The 18,211-nt window shown below is 33.2% G+C and overlaps 1 pseudogene; it reads right to left on the bottom strand.

Moving 5' to 3' along the window:
* Positions 1-15,965: 15,965 nt before the first annotated feature.
* On the bottom strand, positions 15,966-17,286 carry LOC113915875 (annotated as a pseudogene).
* Between the last annotated feature and the right edge of the window lie 925 nt (positions 17,287-18,211).

The raw sequence follows: 18,211 nt of genomic DNA, 5'->3' as shown, positions 1-18,211 counted from the left end.
AAGTGTAAAAAATTGTGAATACAGTCCCAGGGAGAGGAATCAAAGTGGCTCACACAAAGACACAGTGCTGACCACATTAATCAACTGGAAAGGGTTCAGAGAAAAGACCACAATTCTCATAATAAAGGTAGAAGTTCAGAAAAGGCTTTAAGAAAATACTCTGAGGTTGGTTGATCTCCCAGAGGGCATAAGACAGCTAAGTGTGGAAGTGTTCATAAAACAAAGAGATAAAAGAAAACAGTCTGAAAGATCTCTCTACCGCACACTGACCCAACTTACCACCTCAGAAGTTTTGTTAGACCACTGATTTTAAATAGCTAAGTAGAAGAAAAGGGACATTATATTAAGCTTAGTCTCCTAGAGAAAACAAGACTACTGAGGCTGAGGAAAGCTCTTACAGCTATACCAAGATTTATTTTATACTTAAAGCCATATGGTAATACTTTATAGAATTTTAAAATATATAAGACACCCTCAAAATTCCAAAATACTAAGAAGCTCTTGTAAGCTGCTCTTTCCTCAAGCCTAACAATGCTTTGAAATTCATGGAATCTAAAAAAATGGAAAACAAAAACAAAATACCTGATTTAGCAATGCCAAAGGAACAAAAGATAAAACATGATTGAAATATCTAAATTGAATGATCCATTTATTTTAAAAATCCAGACTGGGAACCACCAGGGAATGTATAAACACAGACCTATTTTAATGTAGATGGTAAAGACAGACATGCAGAGATAAGAACAGATTTGGTAAAACTCAAGGGAATGTTATTTCTGTCTCACTTTAAAAAATACACAAAATGTCCCTTTTCTAAATTTACAGAGTTTCCATTGTTTAAAGAGTTGAAAAAGATTTACACTTGGCATGAAAACTGAATGTGCTATAATCTCATGGAATGGGGAGAGGAAGAAGGGGAGAGAGAGAGAGAGAGAAATAGGAATTATCTGAGATGAATATAGATATCTTTTGATGGGCAGAAAATAATGTGGCAGATCCCTGATAAATGAAAATCTGCACTTTGGAAGGGATATTTATCATTTAAAATTTAAAAGTGTTCTTATATTTTCCCAAAGTCATCCTACAGGCATATTTTAATGTTTCAAGAGGGGTCAATTTAAGTCTCCAATTTATCCACTTCTTAAATAACATTCATGCATATTCATTAAAATTTAAGGTACTATGTTTTTCAGTTAGAGTTAATATTTATTTTGCAATGAAACCTTCAGTTTAGAGTGCTAACTTCTGTAAACCTTAAGAAAGCACTTCAATTTTCCATAATAAAATAAATAATACAAAGATAAATGTTAAATAGCATTGAGTTCACCTTTTATATGGGGTATGTTAGATAAAGTAAAATGGACTCAATCTTGATACATGACCCTAATTATAAACAGTTTGAACATTCTTTAGATTTGAAAAAGGTTACAATTATAGACATTTATTTACATTGTATAATGGATGAATAGCAGAATTAACTCACTGAGCTACAATTAAGTTGTCTTCAGAGAAAATGGCTTATAAAAGGAATAATAAATTGGCCTATGGCTTTCACTCCACATGAATAGTTAGCTATGAGGTGTCATGAAGATGCCAAGAAATTCTCAAAATCCAATTCATTTTAATTGAAATAAATAATACATTATTAGGCACTTTTTAGAAGGTCCTAAAAGGACAGTTACTTAAACAAAAAAAGGTTCTTACAGTGTCTAACACTGAAAAAAATCAGCAAACAATGTTTTAATTGAACTTGTACTTATTGTTTTAATTTGTTAAATAGGATCATATGAGCCTACAGTCATATACTTCGTGGATATGTTTGTTTGTTTGTTTTTTTAACTGAAGCACATGCTAAGTAGTTTAAGAATAAAAATAGGAATAAAAAAAGGATTTATTCTTGAACCTTGTATCTTTTCTTGAATCACAGCACAATTCCTAAAAAAAGAGTAAATTTTAATAAAGCAAAGTAAGGCACATTCCTTTTGCTGTTGTTCATTAAATAATTTTCAGGTTTCATTTATTAAGTACCAATTCCTTTTGCATAATCCCTTTGCCAATAATTATATGATAACCAAGTTTAAATTTCCTGCCAGACTTAATATTTAGCTGTACAAAATAACCAAATACTGTCTTGCTTAAATCATTTGAATTAAGGAACTACTGTTTGAATTATGATGTTCCAAGGTAATGTAATACATATAATAAACTAAATACAGAATTAAATAATGATAATTCAGATATCTTTTTACACAGCAATGGAGTTAGATTACCTCATTTAAAGATTCCAGAGAATCCCCTCAGAGTACACAACAGCTATGTTCTTTATAAATTAATTGCCTAGTCCTTACTGGTTTTGAATATATTTTATATAGGTAATATTATGCAACCATTCTTCATTATTTAATTATCAATATTCAATATAGAACAGTTTTTTAAATTTCTCTGTTAACTTGCATGCAATTCATCTGTGCATGTTTTCCAACTTCAATAAAGATCATTCTCTTTGTCTATCAAATACTTCAGTTAACCTTACACATAGTTACTTCATTATTTATAAGACAACTGTGATCATTTAACCCAGATAATAATGCAAAACCAATTTTACTAAGAGATCGAAGTTTTTGCAATTTCCGCTTGAGATTATATTCACAGAAATACTGGAAATAAAGGGGCAGAGGGGAATTAAATCACTTAGTAAATTAGGAAAATATCGTGTGATGACTAATAAGTTCATGGAATGGTGTTCGTACCTTTGCATGCACATACACACACAAGCTCTCTCCTTTCCCCACATCCCCTCCTCTCCTCTTTCCTCCTTTACTTTTTTCTGCCCTAATCTCCTCCACCTCGTCACTCTCTCTTTCCTAATCCAACCATCCCTCACCACATTTATGAATGTATGTATGTATCCATCCATCCATCTTTCATCTAACTATCCATCTAATCCATATATATGTTTGAAAATCATTATTACAGTAAAACACAATCCAAAATTTTGGTTAACAAACAAGTTGGAAATCTGCTTAAATATAAGACTTGACTCTGGAAGCCATCAATATTATGCATCAATTAGTGTTTATCTATACAGATCATTGCATTTTTAAGACAGAAACTCTTTAATTAAAATATACACATGCCCAAAACCATTGTTACACCTAAATAAATTAACAATTATTCTAATAAAAAATATCCTGTCAGTGTTTTCAATGCTCTTATATCTTATAATCATTTCTACAATATGTTTTTATCAGGAACAATCACAACAAAAAAGTCAATAAACTGCCATCTACATTTCTCTTGAATTTCTTTTAATTCATAATTGTCTCTATCTCTATATTGATTACTTCAAAAGTTTTTTGTTTCTTTTAAAGAAACTAGGCCATTTATCCTGTTGAGTTGTGATTTTGCTAACTTTCTCCATGCAGTGTCATTCAACATATTGCTATGTATCCTGTATTTTCTTTAAACTGGATGTTAATTCTAGAGTCTTGATCTGATCGTGATTTTTTTGATCTCTTTTGTTTTTCCAAGATTACTTCATAGGTGATGTCTTCTTCCATTAGGAAGCACATACATGGCAATCATTATTTTTCTTATTGCATCACAAAATAATGAATTTAGTTACCTACATCCATTATTTCATTATGGATGGCAAAATGTTGAAATTCTAATTCTATCATCCCATCTTCATGTTTAGCTGGATACTACAAAGAGCAATTTTCTCTTAAAAATTGTTTGCTTAACCTGAGGCAAAGCTTGTACCAGAAAGGCAGATTAAAAGCTTCTTTCACTTCATTTGCCAGAATTCAGAATATGGAGTCACTTTCTAGAATCATTCAAGACGACCTCTGTGTTATTACTATACATTTTTAAGTAACACAATATCTTGGATTCAGATATACTTAGTATATCTGAATGCCTTCTAATTATTACGTGTATTGATGCTCAAAATTGTCCCATCATTGGCCACCAGGAGAAAATGCATGATAACTTTTATGTCTTCTTGACATGACCTCTTCTCTTTGGCAGTTTCCTTCTTTTCTGGTATGACAAAACATTTGTGTATTTCTTGTCACAGAAATGGAATCAGCTATTTCTACAGGGAGTCCTCATTCTTATTAGTGGGAATGACATTAAGAGGCCAGAATCTGTGAATAGTGATATTCATTGCTACTAAGTTAGTCATTGTTTCCATTCCTTTTCAGGGAACAGAGCTAAAAAACACACATACATATGCACATGAATCATAACTTCATTCTGATATTCCTAGATCATATATATAATTTTGGATTTTTACTTTTTTGATTTTATACTTAAGTGTTTTTTATATTTAAAAACTTAGTTCATAATCACATTCTCATAATTAATAATTTGCTTTACATGCAATTTTTTGCATGTATGCCACTTTCAGAATAAAAACACCAATATGACTATCAATAATATGATCAGTGAGAACAGTTTGTTTATTTCAGTTTTTTTCTCTTTAAGACATGCCCCCATCAAATTACTATATTTTAAAATCACTTGATATATTTACTCTATATGAGCTATGCAACCAGCTTGATATAAACTCATTTGTTTTATTTTACTTTATTTATTAAAATTTTTTATTTAAATACAGTTTAATTAACATATACTATATCATTAGTTACAGAAGTAAAATTCAGTGATTCATCAGTTGCATATAACACCCAGTGCTCACTACATCAAGTGCCCTCCTTAATGCCCACCACCCAGGTACCCCATCCCCCCTCCAGCAACCCTCAGTTTGTTCCCTACAATTGAGTCTCTTATGGTTTGTCCCCCTTTCTGATTTTGTCTTGTTTTATTTTTCCTTTCCTTCCTCTATGTTCATCTATCTTGTTTCTTAAATTCCACATATGAGTGAAGTCATATGATATATGTCTTTCTCTGACTGATTTTGTTAGCATAATAGCCTCTTGTTCCATCAACATTGTTGCAAACGGCAAGATTTCATTCTTTCTGATGGCTGAATAACAGTCCACTGTGTGTGTGTGTGTGTGTGTGTGTGTGTGTGTGTGTGTGTGTGTGTGTGTACCACAACTTCTTTATCCATTCATCTATTGATGGAAATCTGGGCTCTTTACACATTTTGGCTATTGTGGACATTGCTGCTGTAAACATTGGGATGCATGTGCCCCTTTGAATCACTATGTTTGTTTCCTTTGGATAAATACCTAGTAGTAAAATTGCTGGGTCATAGGGTAGTTCTATTTTTAATGTTTTGAGGAACCTCCATACTGTTTTCCAAAGTGGCTGCACCAGTTTGCATTCCCACCAAAAGTGTAAGAGGGTTCGGTTCCCCTTTCTCCACAGCCTTGCCAACATCTGTTCTTTCCTGTGTTGTTCATTTTAGCCATTCTGACAGGTGTGAGGTGGTATCTCACTGTGGTTTTGATTTGGATTTCCTTGATGCTGTGTGATGTTGAGCACTTTTTCATATGTCTCTTGGGCATCTGTATATCTTCCTTGGAGAAATGTCTGTTCATGTCTTCTGCCTATTTCTTGGCTGGATTTTTGTTTTTTGTGTGTTGAGTTTGATAAGTTCTTTATAAATTTTGGATACTAGCCCTTTGTCTGAAAAGACATTTGCAGATACCTTCTCCAATTCTGTAGGTTGCCTTTTAGTTTTGTTAACTGTTTCCTTTGCTGTGTAAAAGTTTTTTATCTTGATGAAGTCTCAATAGTTCATTTTTGCCTGTTTCTCTTGCTCTTAGAAATGTGTCTAACAAGAAGTTGCTGCAGCCAAGGTCAAAGAGGTTGCTGCCTGTGTTCTCCTCTAGGATTCCTGTCTCACATTTAGGTGTTTCATCCATTTTCAGTTTATTTTTGTGTATGGTGTAAGAAAGTAGTCCAGTTTCATTCCTCTGCATGTGGCTGTCCCAATTTTCCCAACACCATTTGTTGAAGAGACTGTCTTTTTCCCATTGGATATTATTTCCTGCTTTGCAGAAGATTAGTTGACAATAGCGTCGTGGGTCCATTTCTGGGCTCTCTATTCTGTTCCATTGATCTATGTATCTATTTTTGTGCCAAAACAAAACACTGTCTTGATGATTACATCTTTGTAATATAGCTTGATGCCTCTAGCTTTGGTTTTCTTTTTCAACATTCTTTTGTCTATTTGGGGTCTTTTCTGGGTCCATACAAATTTCAGGGTTGTTTGTTCCAGCTCTGTGAAAAATTTTGATGGTGTTTTGATAGGGATTGCATTGTATGTGTAGATTGCTTTGGTCAGCACAGACATTTTAACACTATTTTTTCTTCCAATCCATGAGCATGGAATGTTTTTCCATTTCTTGTGTCTTCCTCAATTTCTTTCATAAGTGCTATATAGCTTTCAGAGTACAGATCCTTTACCTCTTTGGTTAGGTTTATTCCTAGATAGCTTATGGTTTTAGTGCAATTGTAAATGGGATCAATTCCTTTATTTCTTTCTTCTGCCTCATTGTTAGTGTATAGAAATGCAACTGACTTCTGTGCATTGATTTTGCATCCCGTGACTTTGCTGAATTCCTGCATCTGTTCTAGTAAATTTTGAGTGGAGTCTTTTGGGTTTTCTATGTAGAGTATGATGTCATCTGGGAAGAGTGAGAGTTTGACGTCTTCCTTGTCAATTTGGATGGCTTTTATTTCTTTCTGTTGTCACAGGCCAGGACTTCCAGTAATATGTTGAACAACAATGGTGAGAGTGGACATCACTGTCATGTTCCTGACCTATACTTTAACTCTTTAGGATTTGTTCTTTTAATATAACTTGGTTTTAAAATTATGGAAAATATCTATGTATCCAAAGCTCAATGTACAAAAACAGAGAAATGGGACTTTTCTTTATGTGCTCTTTACCCTGTCTATATATAACCATCCCATTTTAATTTTTGGGTTTATGTTTCTGTATTTGTTTTTAATATAAGGTATACACACACATGCATGTTTGTGTCACCCATCCTTTCTTAAAGTGGAAGCATAATTTCACAATTTTTTTTATTTAATAATACATCCCAGGAAGCTATTAATATAATTGCCTATAATAAACTCCATAGCATTACGTTCATGCATATATTATAATTTATTCAATTATTCCCTTATTGAAGGATATCTGAATTTGATGCATTCATTCACTATTGGCTTAAATTGTTTCTTTTTCTAGTTTTATTCATTATATGTTTAATTTCATTTTTTTGTTATCTCTGATATCAATCTGTTTACTGTAAATTTTCTCTTATAATTTTATTATCCTATAAATTCCAGTTGCTTTGTTTTCATTATTTCTGAAGTGTTCTGAAATTTTAGTCTGTATTTTCCCTAAGACCCAACAGCTGATTAATAACATCTTTGAAATTTCAATTTGAATTTTGAAAATTCAAAATTTGAATTTTGTTATGGATTTCTAATTTTACTGTATTATTGTCAGAGAATGCTCTGTCTAGAATTGTTGTTTTTTTAAAGATTTTATTTATTTATTTATTTGCGAGAAAGAACATGAGAGAGAGCATGAGTGGGGGAGGGTCAAAAGGAGAGGGAGAAGACGACTACCTGCTGACAGGGAGCCTGATGATGATGCGGGGCTCAATCCCAGGACACTGGGATCATGACCTGAGCTGAAGGCAGCCCCTTAACCAACTGAGCCACCTAGGCAACCCTGTTTTTTTACTTGTTAATATGAATCTTTTCTGGTGGTTTGAGGGATAGTCAATCTTCATAAATATACCATTTGCAATTGAGATCCTAAATGAGAGAGAACACCATCCACTGCTACAGAAATTTCCTTCATGCCCCTTCTCTTTCAATTCCTGTACCCATTTACCCAGAGAAAACAATAATTCTGATTATTTTCTGGCACATACTCACCTGGCTTCTTCTAGAAACTCAGCTAGTGGATCATACAATGAGTAGTCTAATGTGTAATGTTATAAATTTACTTCCAAATTTTTTCTAACATAAAATTTAAAACTATAAATTTAACCAATTATTTTTATACCTGCATCCTACTGATTTTGATATTTTATTTATTTATTTATTTGCGAGAAAGAACATGAGAGAGAGCATGAGTGGGGGAGCATGCCTCAAATTATGTTATGCTTTCTAGTTCAAAATATTTTCATCTTGTGTATTTGTTTATATGTGTGTGGGTGAGAGAGAGATCTGCTCTCTGAATGCTTTTTGTGTATAAACTTAAGAAAATTTTAGTTTTCAGAGATATGTTATTGATTAATTGCATTTTAGTCACAAAATTTTGTATAATATTTAACTTTTTAAATTATTTGACATTTGTTTTAAGTTTCATCAAGTGATGTATCTTGCTGAATGTACCATGTCCAACTGAAATGATTGCATATTGTGAAGTTGTTAGGTTCAATGTTCTATACATCACAATCAATACCAGGTGATTGACTAAGAGTGTTTTCATTTTTCTATGTTTTCCCTGCTTTTTTTTCTAGTTGTTTTTATCAATTATTGAAGGACAAGTTTAATATCATATAATCTATTTATGATATACTGTATTTCTCTGTATCTATTAATTCTTGTTTCATATACTTATACTTAGAAGTTCTATTATTTGAACATACATATTTTTAATTGTTTGAATTTTCTGAATAATACATCTTTCATCATTATGAAATATTGCCCTTTATCTTTTGCAATTTACATTTGTGGTGAAATCTACTTTTCTCCCATATTATTCTAGCACACACAGTCTACTTAAGCTTCTTATGCTTTGGGTTGGTATATATTTTTCTATCCAATCACTTTCAACATATCTATATGACTTTATTTAAATTGCATCATTTGTAGAATTATTCTTCTCCATTCTGTCATCATTACACTTAATTGGTATATTTTGTTCATTACTACTTAGTGCAATTATTGTTGAGGTTAGATTTAATTTTAGAATTTTATTTTAATTTATTGCTTATCATTCTCTTCTTTATTTCTGCCCTTTTCTTGTCTTCTTTTGAACTACTGGAATACTTTTAGACTTTCATTTTAGTTTATCTAATGACATTTTAGATAAAACTATTTGCACAAATTTTTGGTGCCTGCTCTATGGATTAAAATACCTCCACACATTTTCATAGTCCCCAAAAAATAACATATTTATACCTAACAGAAAATGTAGAAACCTTGTAACCATATATAACAATTTACCTACCATAAGTCCTTTATATTATTGTTATTATATATACATATATTATGACTACATATGTTTTAAATCCCACAAGACAATAATACAATTTTGCCTCAAAACAACTGTATATTGTTAAAAATATTAAGAGGAAAATATATCATTTTATTCATCATTTTATCTATTATTATTTCTCCAGATTCAAGTTTCCACTGCATATCATTACCTTTCATTTTATTCTTATTTTTTTTAATTTATTATTTTTTATCCTTCATTTTAAAAAACTTCTTTTAGCATTTCTTAAAGTACAGGTTTTCTGGCAAAGAAATTCTCTTTGTTTTGTCTACATGAAAACATCTTTATATCAATTTTATTTATTTATTTATTTATTTATTTATTTTTAAGATTTTATTTATTTATTCATGAGAGACGGAGAGAGAGAGGGAGAGAGAGAGAGAGAGAGAGAGAAGCAGAGGGAGAAGCAGGCTCCCAAGGAGCAGGGAGCCCGATGCGGGACTCGATCCCAGGATCCTGGGATCACGACCTGAGCCGAAGGCAGAGGCTTAACCATCTGAGCCACCCATGCGCCACAATTTCATTTTTAAAAAACATTCTGAGTGGATACAGAAATCAATTTCAGTGGCACTTAAAAATACATTGTTCCATTGTCTTCAGGCCTCTGTTGTTTCTGATAAGAAGTCAATGATAGTTCAAATCATAACCCTTTGTGCAAAACATGCTGTTTTTTTCCTGGCTACTCTTAAGATTCATCTTGATTTTTCTCTTTATCTTTGATTTTAGTGGTTTGACAATATGCCTACGTCTTTTTCTTTGTTTTTTATTCTTCTTGTGTTTTGTTCAGCTTCTCAAATCTGTAAATTTGTATCTATCAATACTTTTGCAAAAATTTCAGCCATTATTTCTTCAAATATTACATCTCTCTCTCTGAGACACTGATTACAGATATGTTAGAGTTTTTAATATTGTTCCACATGTCCCTAAAACACTGTTCACTTATTTTTCAGTCTCTCCTCACTCTTGAATTTGCACAGAAAAAATCAAAACCAAGCGAAAACCAAAACACTTTATTAGTCTAGGTTTATATAACTGATATTAAAGAATCAAATGTTGTTTTTGATGGGATAACATTTGGCTTAAAAAATGGTGATGTTTATTATAATGTGTTCTCACATTCAGATAACTTCAATCTGTCTACTGCTCTGTATATGTATATATTATTAAGCTACAACAGAGGTTGGTAAACTATGGCCCATGGGCTTCCATCTGTTTTTTCTAAATAAAGTTTTTTAAGTTACAGCCACATCCTTTTATTTTCATATTTCATTTTTTTAAAGATTTTATTGATTTATTGGACAAGAGAGACAGAGAGAGAGGGAACACAAGCAGGGGGAGTGGGACAGGGAGAAGCAGGCTTCCCGCGGAGAAGGGAGCTCAATATGGGGCTCGATCCCAGGACCCTGGGACCATGACCTGAGTCAAAGGCAGATGCTTAATGACTGAGCCACCCAAGAGCCCCTATTTTCATATTTTCCATAGCTGCTTTAGTACTACAATGTCAGAGTTAAGTAGTTGCAACAGAGACCATAAACACTAGATGCCTATGGGGTGCCTGGGTGGCTCAGTAGGTTAAGCATCCAACACTTCTTTTCAGCTCAGGTCATGATCTCAAGTCTTGGGATCAAGCCCCATGTAGGGCTCCAATGCTCAGCGAGGAGTCTGCTTGAGATTCTTTCTCTCTCTCCCTCTGCCTCTCCCCCTGCACACATGCTCTCTCTCTCTAATAAATAAGTAAATATTTAAAAAAAAAAACAGATGCCTAAAATATTATTATCTGGCTATCTTTAAAGGAAAGGTTTGACAACTCTTAATCCAGAATAAGATAATTGAAAAATACGTCAAAATCTTTATATAAAGGAGCTTAAAAGATTCAGATTTATTGCTAGAAACAAACTATAGACAATTTTTTGAGAATTATTTGCAGAGAATTCATTAATAACACATCTAATGAATAAATACTATCCCCCAAGAAAACTTCATCCATTCTCTACTTTAGATTACAAAAGATATTAGAAACATTATTTTTTCAAATATGAAAAGAAAATGATCACCAGTATTAAATTAAATGGTAATAATTGATAATTAGTCTAGTGAAATCCATTATGGCCTAATTATTGTTTAGGGAAGAAAAAATACATTTTAAAATAACTTGGTAAGAAGTCAGGAAACTTACTAATACTTGTCACTTGTATAATATCTGGATTAATTCATTTTAAAAATTGAAAATTAAAATATGGTGATATGGTAAAATTATATTAAGATTTATAAAAGCAATAAAAATATGTTTTCCTAAAGAAAAAGCTATTGAGCATTATCATTAAAAGACAAACTTATGCAAAGAATTTTTGAAAATATTCAAAATAAATCAAAGTAAACCATACATAAGATGTTCCTATAAATAAGAATTCAAGCGGGATCATTAGATTTCTAAGTATTGAATTTAATGATCATGTAAAGATTATCAAGCATTTTAAGGATATTAATAAATGGGAGAGAAGATCTAATGCACCAGTTACATACATAGATTACAGATTAAATCAATATATCATTTTATATGAATAAAAAATAAGTTTCTGAGAATGTTCAAAAGTTGGACAGAAAATAACTGTCCTAGTTGAAGGAACTAATGTTTGGTTCATTACCTCAGGAAAAGATTCAGAAAGATAGATTTACTCAGACCTGTGAGTGACAGGTTCTAGAATAGAAACCATCACGTCAACAGGAAGGAGATTCTAGAACAAACTTCCTTGAACTGAAAATTCAATCCCTTCATTTAGAGTGAATGGAGGAGACTGATGTGTTGAGGCTCTAAGGCCAAAGTCAACCAAAAATCACTTAAGATCTTTTTTTTTTAAGATTTTATTTATTTGACAGAGAGAGACACAGCGAGAGAAGGAACACAAGCAGGGGGAGTGGGAGAGAGAGAAGCAGACTCCCTGTGGAGCAGGGAATCCAATGTGGGTCTCGACCCCAGGACCCTGGGATCATGACCTGAGCTGAAGGCAGATGCTTAATGACTGAGTTACACAAGTGCCCCCAAAATCACTTAAGATCTTAACAATAATTTTGCCTGTGTATACATTTCTTTAACTAGTACCTGCTATATTAAAGTCATGCTTAAAAGATTTTATTTATGTCAAAGAATTAAGACAAGACCTAACATTTATGTAGTGCTTAATCTGCTTTAAGAACTGTTCTAAGTGCTTTAAAATACTAAATTATGTAATCTTCACAAGATTTTGTCAGCTTCCCTATAAGCCCAGACCCACATTGTCCTAGAAACCTGTTCCTAACTCCTACTCTACTCCAGAACCAAATTTTAAAGAGACAAATACTTAGCTCTGCAAAGTTTCAGAGTCTCCAAGCCATCTTCACTGCTCTCACATAAATTACAAGTCTGGAGGTCCCTGAAAATAACTTCCAGTTTGATAATTTACTCAGACTCACAGAACTCACTAAAAGCTGTTATATTCACAGTTACTATTTAATAGTGAAAAGACACAGATTATAATCAGCCCCAGGAAGAGGTTCATGAGATAGAGCTCATGAAATTTCCAAGTTTAAAACTTCTAGTAGTACTCTTCCAGTGGAGCTACGAACAAACACTAACAGCTCCCAGGACTGAGGTGTAACACACATGGAGTACACAACAAGGAAAGTCATCTGAGTCCTGGTATCCAGAATTTAATTGGGTTTTGGTCATATAAACATGCCTGACTACCCATGTGACTGACCTAAGCTTTCAGCCCCTCCAGAGACCCAAAGCTCCCACAATAAAAGACTGTCAGCATACACTATCAGACGAGTCCCAAGGCCCCAGGCCAATAAAGACATTTTATCAGGCAGGATATCCCAAGCATTTAGAGATTACCTTCCAGAAAATGAGGGCAAAAGCCAACCTCTCTTTGGGTAAGCTTAATTTTTTAACACTAGTCCACAGTTACAGTTCATCTGAGCTGGGCTCCTCATGATCATAGACACATATAAGATACAGAAGGAAAATATGTTTTCAGATTTTAATTAAAGCAAATAGTAACAGGACTAAATGATAGACACACAAAAAATTATATCTAGTTGCACATTCCATCTTAACCAAATATGCTACTTCTTTAAGCCACAAAATTAAAATCCTTTTCAAATTATTGTTATATGATTTCGAAAAGTCTCCTGCATATTTTCCTGTGCATGAAAATGGAAAAGATCTTTGGTAAGGAAATACATACTCAAAATGATTATTATAATTTGTTCCCCTCCTTTCACATATGCAAGGGTCTTCTAAAGAAAGATACAACCTAAAATATAATAACAAGTAAGCATGCTGCAATTTCATGTCTTGGGAAACTATCATTTTCCTTAATTATGAATAACATTCTTATTAACAAAACATTCAGAGAAGTTGTAAAGGACAAGTATACACCCTTACTTTGTAGTCAACATAAGGTACAAGAATGACAAAGTAGAAAAAGCACAGTGCAGAGCAGCTAAATTATGTAGGCACAATTTGTAAAACCTTATACAAATATGTTCCCTGGCTTTATGAGTTGAAATTAAAAAGTGAACATACCTTTAAATAAACTTACTATGTGAAACTAACCATGGTAAATGCTATGTGTCAGTGGAGAAATACGCTTATTGGATTATGTTATAAACGTGCATAAATCATATATTTTGCTTGTTTTGGATATTGTACAGAATTTGGTAATGTGGAATTTCCTTTCAATATTTGCAGTAAATCTATTAGGATATAGTAGTTGCTAGCATTCTGACATCTAGCCTTAATGACTATATGCACTGAAAATAAAATGCATCATTTTGGACATTCATTTTCAATTTCATCTGCCAAGTGGAATGGTATCATGTATAAGATCAATAGAGTGATCTGCCCAAACACACAAATCAGATTATACTCTTACCACCACTAAAGTTTTAAATCATCAACAGCACATAATATATCATTCAAAGGTTTTCAATTTTTTGCAACATTTTTCTACAGCACACAGGAAAATTTCTTTTAGCAAGGTAATGAAATCCAACTAATTGGATATTTTATTTAATACTAGCTTCATTAAGGTCATGTTTATAATGTCATTAATCAACTTCCTCATTTTTTATTAACAGATTCATGATAAATAACACATTTTATATTGTCTATTTTGTCAGTTGAACCTCTATTAAAATACATTTATTTTTTAGAAATGTCTCATATAATGTCTCAGAGAGGCAATTATTACCTAGACTTCTTAATGTATCCCAATTCTTTGGCTAAACTCTAAAACTATAATTTCTGATTATTAAGGCAAAACCATATACTTTTAAAGATACTGTGTTGAAATTTATCTCTTAAACCACATAATGGTTTGGGGGCAGGAAGGAGAGAATCTGTTTTTCAAAGATATTTTCTGCTCCTGGTAAAAACTGGTCATACAAAAGGTGATGAATGAATAGATTTTGAATAAAATTAATTTAGATATATGCTACAGGACTTCAATAAAAGATATCTATGATCTGCCTCAGGCTTGTGCAAAGTGTTAAACATTCCTCATGATAACTAATCTAATAACCACCCAATAACAGAATGAAAGATTTAATCACAATCTATAAGTTCCCCTACTTTCACAACATTCATTCTGTTCACAGTTATCAAAGGGCAACTATCAGATATGTATATCACTCAACACTTTTTTAAGATAACAGGAAATACAAACTACAGGCCAAAGTAAAATGTAGGCCATAGTTGATGCTTCTAAATGTGTTTCACTGTAAATATCGGAAAAGTGCATAATTCTAAAACCGTGAGATGAAATTTGATTTAAGTGGAAATAGCATGTTTGTCACCACAGAGATTTTTATTTTTTAGAAGGAAAGGTCACAAATATATTCATTTGTATAAACTCTCTACAGGCAAAGTCAGGCGGACTTCAATAGCAGGGAAAATTCTTATTAGCAGCAAGTAATCAGTAAGACAGACGAAATGCTTTATTTTCTAATTTCGAATTCTAATTTTTATTTATTTTCTACATATTAATTTATCTGAATTATTATTTTTTACAAATGTGACTACTTAATACAGTAACTAGATTAAAATATTTTTGTTTTTCTTGAAGACTGAAAGAATTATCTTTTGTTGCAAGGTGTTTTATATTATTTTATTTTACCTCCCCCCCCAAAAAATTATTTTTGGTAAAAGGCAGAAAAATTAGTTTTCCTACAAGGAAAATCTGTTTCTAAATGATAATATGACAGTCTTAATATATATTCTATATTTTGAAAAGACAAAAATAATGGGTAAGTGGGAATAACAGATTAGATAACTGTAAATTTATGAAGGCATGATTAAATCAAGAAGCTGCACACAAATACCTAAGTTATGCAAATTAAAAATGTATATAAGTAGCACAAATACTATGATACTGAATCATGATACATTACCTGTACACATAACTACTACTGTTTTTAATAAACCTTTGGGACACTCAGTTTTATGCCCAAGATGACATCAGCATGTCTTTAAAATCTCTTCCTCCTGTATGGGAGGATATTTTTGAAACTAATTTTCTCATTTAATATTCAAACACAGAAAACCTATTCTACAAGGCGCTACCATTAATAAGACTTTAAGTGCTTTTTCTTTCATAAGTTTTTGGACATAACACACATAAACCCATGAGGCTATGACAAATACTATGACAAAAGAGTTATTACATTAAGCCTTTTGATGGGATTGACTGATGATGAAACTTTATGACATGCTTGAGCAACACACAGAAGGGATCACATGTGAGCTAATACTCTGTCCAACCACTGTAGACGTCCATTCAGAGGAAGTTCAATCCAGCAAGTGCTCATTACCATCTGCGCTTCTGTATTCTGCTTCCTACCCTTTCACAAAACTCATTCTTATGGTGCACATCCTAGTTAGTTGATACACAACTTCAAAACTCTGATTAGCACACTGAGCAAGAAGAGCAGAAAATTCCTGGTTGGTGAAGATCTTGAGATTGCAGCCTGGTGGAATCTTACACTCTGTTGCCAGGGGCCAGCTTGATCTCTGATTACACTTGGGGCTCTGCACAAAGACTACACTATCACTTAGGTACTCAGTAAAAAATTCCCCACTTATCTAACATAAGCACACTCCTCTTCCTATATGTCTTCTTGCCATTTCTACAGTAGCATTTTGGTTAACATTGGAGAATAATCCTGTGCAGGACCTTTCTGAGTTTGTTGGATCTGTGACACCATCTACAGGGAGTGAGAGCTGTGATGCATGGAAAGTCTCCATCTGCCACTCTCTGGTTTAATTCATGATATGCTGCTGAACACCAAAGTACAAGGTCTGAGTAACTAGCTGCAAATTCAAACTATGATTAACAGAGAAAGAGTAATGGGAGATAGTTGTGTGGGAGGTCCTATATCCATACATTAGTTCATCTGTTGATCACCTGTTTTTCCGTCTTCCCTGATATATCCAGGAGATGAAGTTTCTGAGATATAGTTACTCTGTGGCTTGGTTCGCACTGGGAAATTACTGTTTTCTGGGATGGAATAGGTACAATCATCTAGAGGTGGCAGTCTGGTTGGGATTTCAATCCTGGAGGCAAAACTTGTGTCTCAAATCTCTGGTAGTAGTAAACATACTTCATCCTTTTAGAGATTAAAAGCACATTCACAGTTTACAATTGCTTTGAGTTTGTGATGACTGTGATGGTTAGGCCAGAACCATGATCAGCAACACATAAAATGTGGCAGTCCTTTTCAATGACAGGGCTGTCTTATCCCATTGATCTATCATATTTGGTGTACTCAGTCTCCAAATTTCAGTACAAGTACTTGGTGTGGTAACACCTTTAATATTACAATTTTGAGTGGTGATGGCTTTCTCAAGCTCATCTAATTGACCTGTTTTCTTTAGTTTCTTCTTCAAACTTTTAACTTCTTTTTCATAGCATTTTTTTCTGCCTGTCCATTCTGTTCTCCTCTACCTTCTCCTCCAGGTCCACCAAATGATTTCTTCTACCCCAGCAGAAGTGGAGTGGTGGAGTGAATGGCAAGATGGACATGTTCTTACCAAAGGCAGCAATCCACACTAAGAAAATAGCCTCCTTTATTTAACCTGAAGCGCTGTTGACCACCTGTCCCTCAATGCCTCAGCCTGGGGCCCCTTCTTTCTGTAGTCTCTTGTCTGCACCGTAGGTTGAGGCCTGTTGAGGGTCACTGCCCTGGTCCACCTTCTGTGGTCAAGCCAGGAGTAAACACTTGCTCACACCATGGGGAGGCTTGGGGGCTGCCCCATGGAGTGATCTGAGGACCAGGCAAACTCTGAGCAAAAGAAGGTTTCACAGAGGCCCTGGGGCAAAGTTTATTTTTAAAAATGTCACACACTACACTACACATTCATTTATAAGATTATAAAAAGCAGACTTTCTTTGAAGTACACAATCAATAAACCACCATTTAGTCATATAAATCATAAGAACTTTTTTAAAATTAACTCTACAATACTTTGATTTGAATTCAGATTTTTTAAAAAATTCTAATTTAATTAAAAATCTAATTATAGTATATTATTAATAGCAGAATTCAACTTGTCCCCATGCCACCACATATACAAAATCTCCCACATTATAACTCAAATCAGTGTGTCTGTATCTGAAGTCATTTATCCTCCAATCCAAATTTGCTATTGCTGGTGCTTTTTAATTTTACTTTGTCTAAACTAATGGTTATCAACAGCAACTACCCTAATGCCTAGCCCAGAAGCCAATGTGTCATTATTCAGTGGCCCATTTCCTACCTCATGCCAATATCTAACAAACCACATGTGGATTCTATTTTCTAAATGCTCCCTAAATTTTTTATTGCTACTTGCCACTAATTTCATCTTGCTATCATTAATTCTCCTCTGAATTTCTGTAAATTATCATTGCTGCTTTACAAGCCACTCTCCACATTTTATTCAAATTATAATTCCCCTTCCTTGAAAAT

This window comes from Zalophus californianus, chromosome 1 (genome assembly GCF_009762305.2).
Source record: "Zalophus californianus isolate mZalCal1 chromosome 1, mZalCal1.pri.v2, whole genome shotgun sequence".
Taxonomy (NCBI): Eukaryota; Metazoa; Chordata; class Mammalia; order Carnivora; family Otariidae; genus Zalophus; species Zalophus californianus.
Note: the sequence above shows the minus strand (reverse complement) of the source record. Positions and strands in the feature narration are given on the sequence as shown.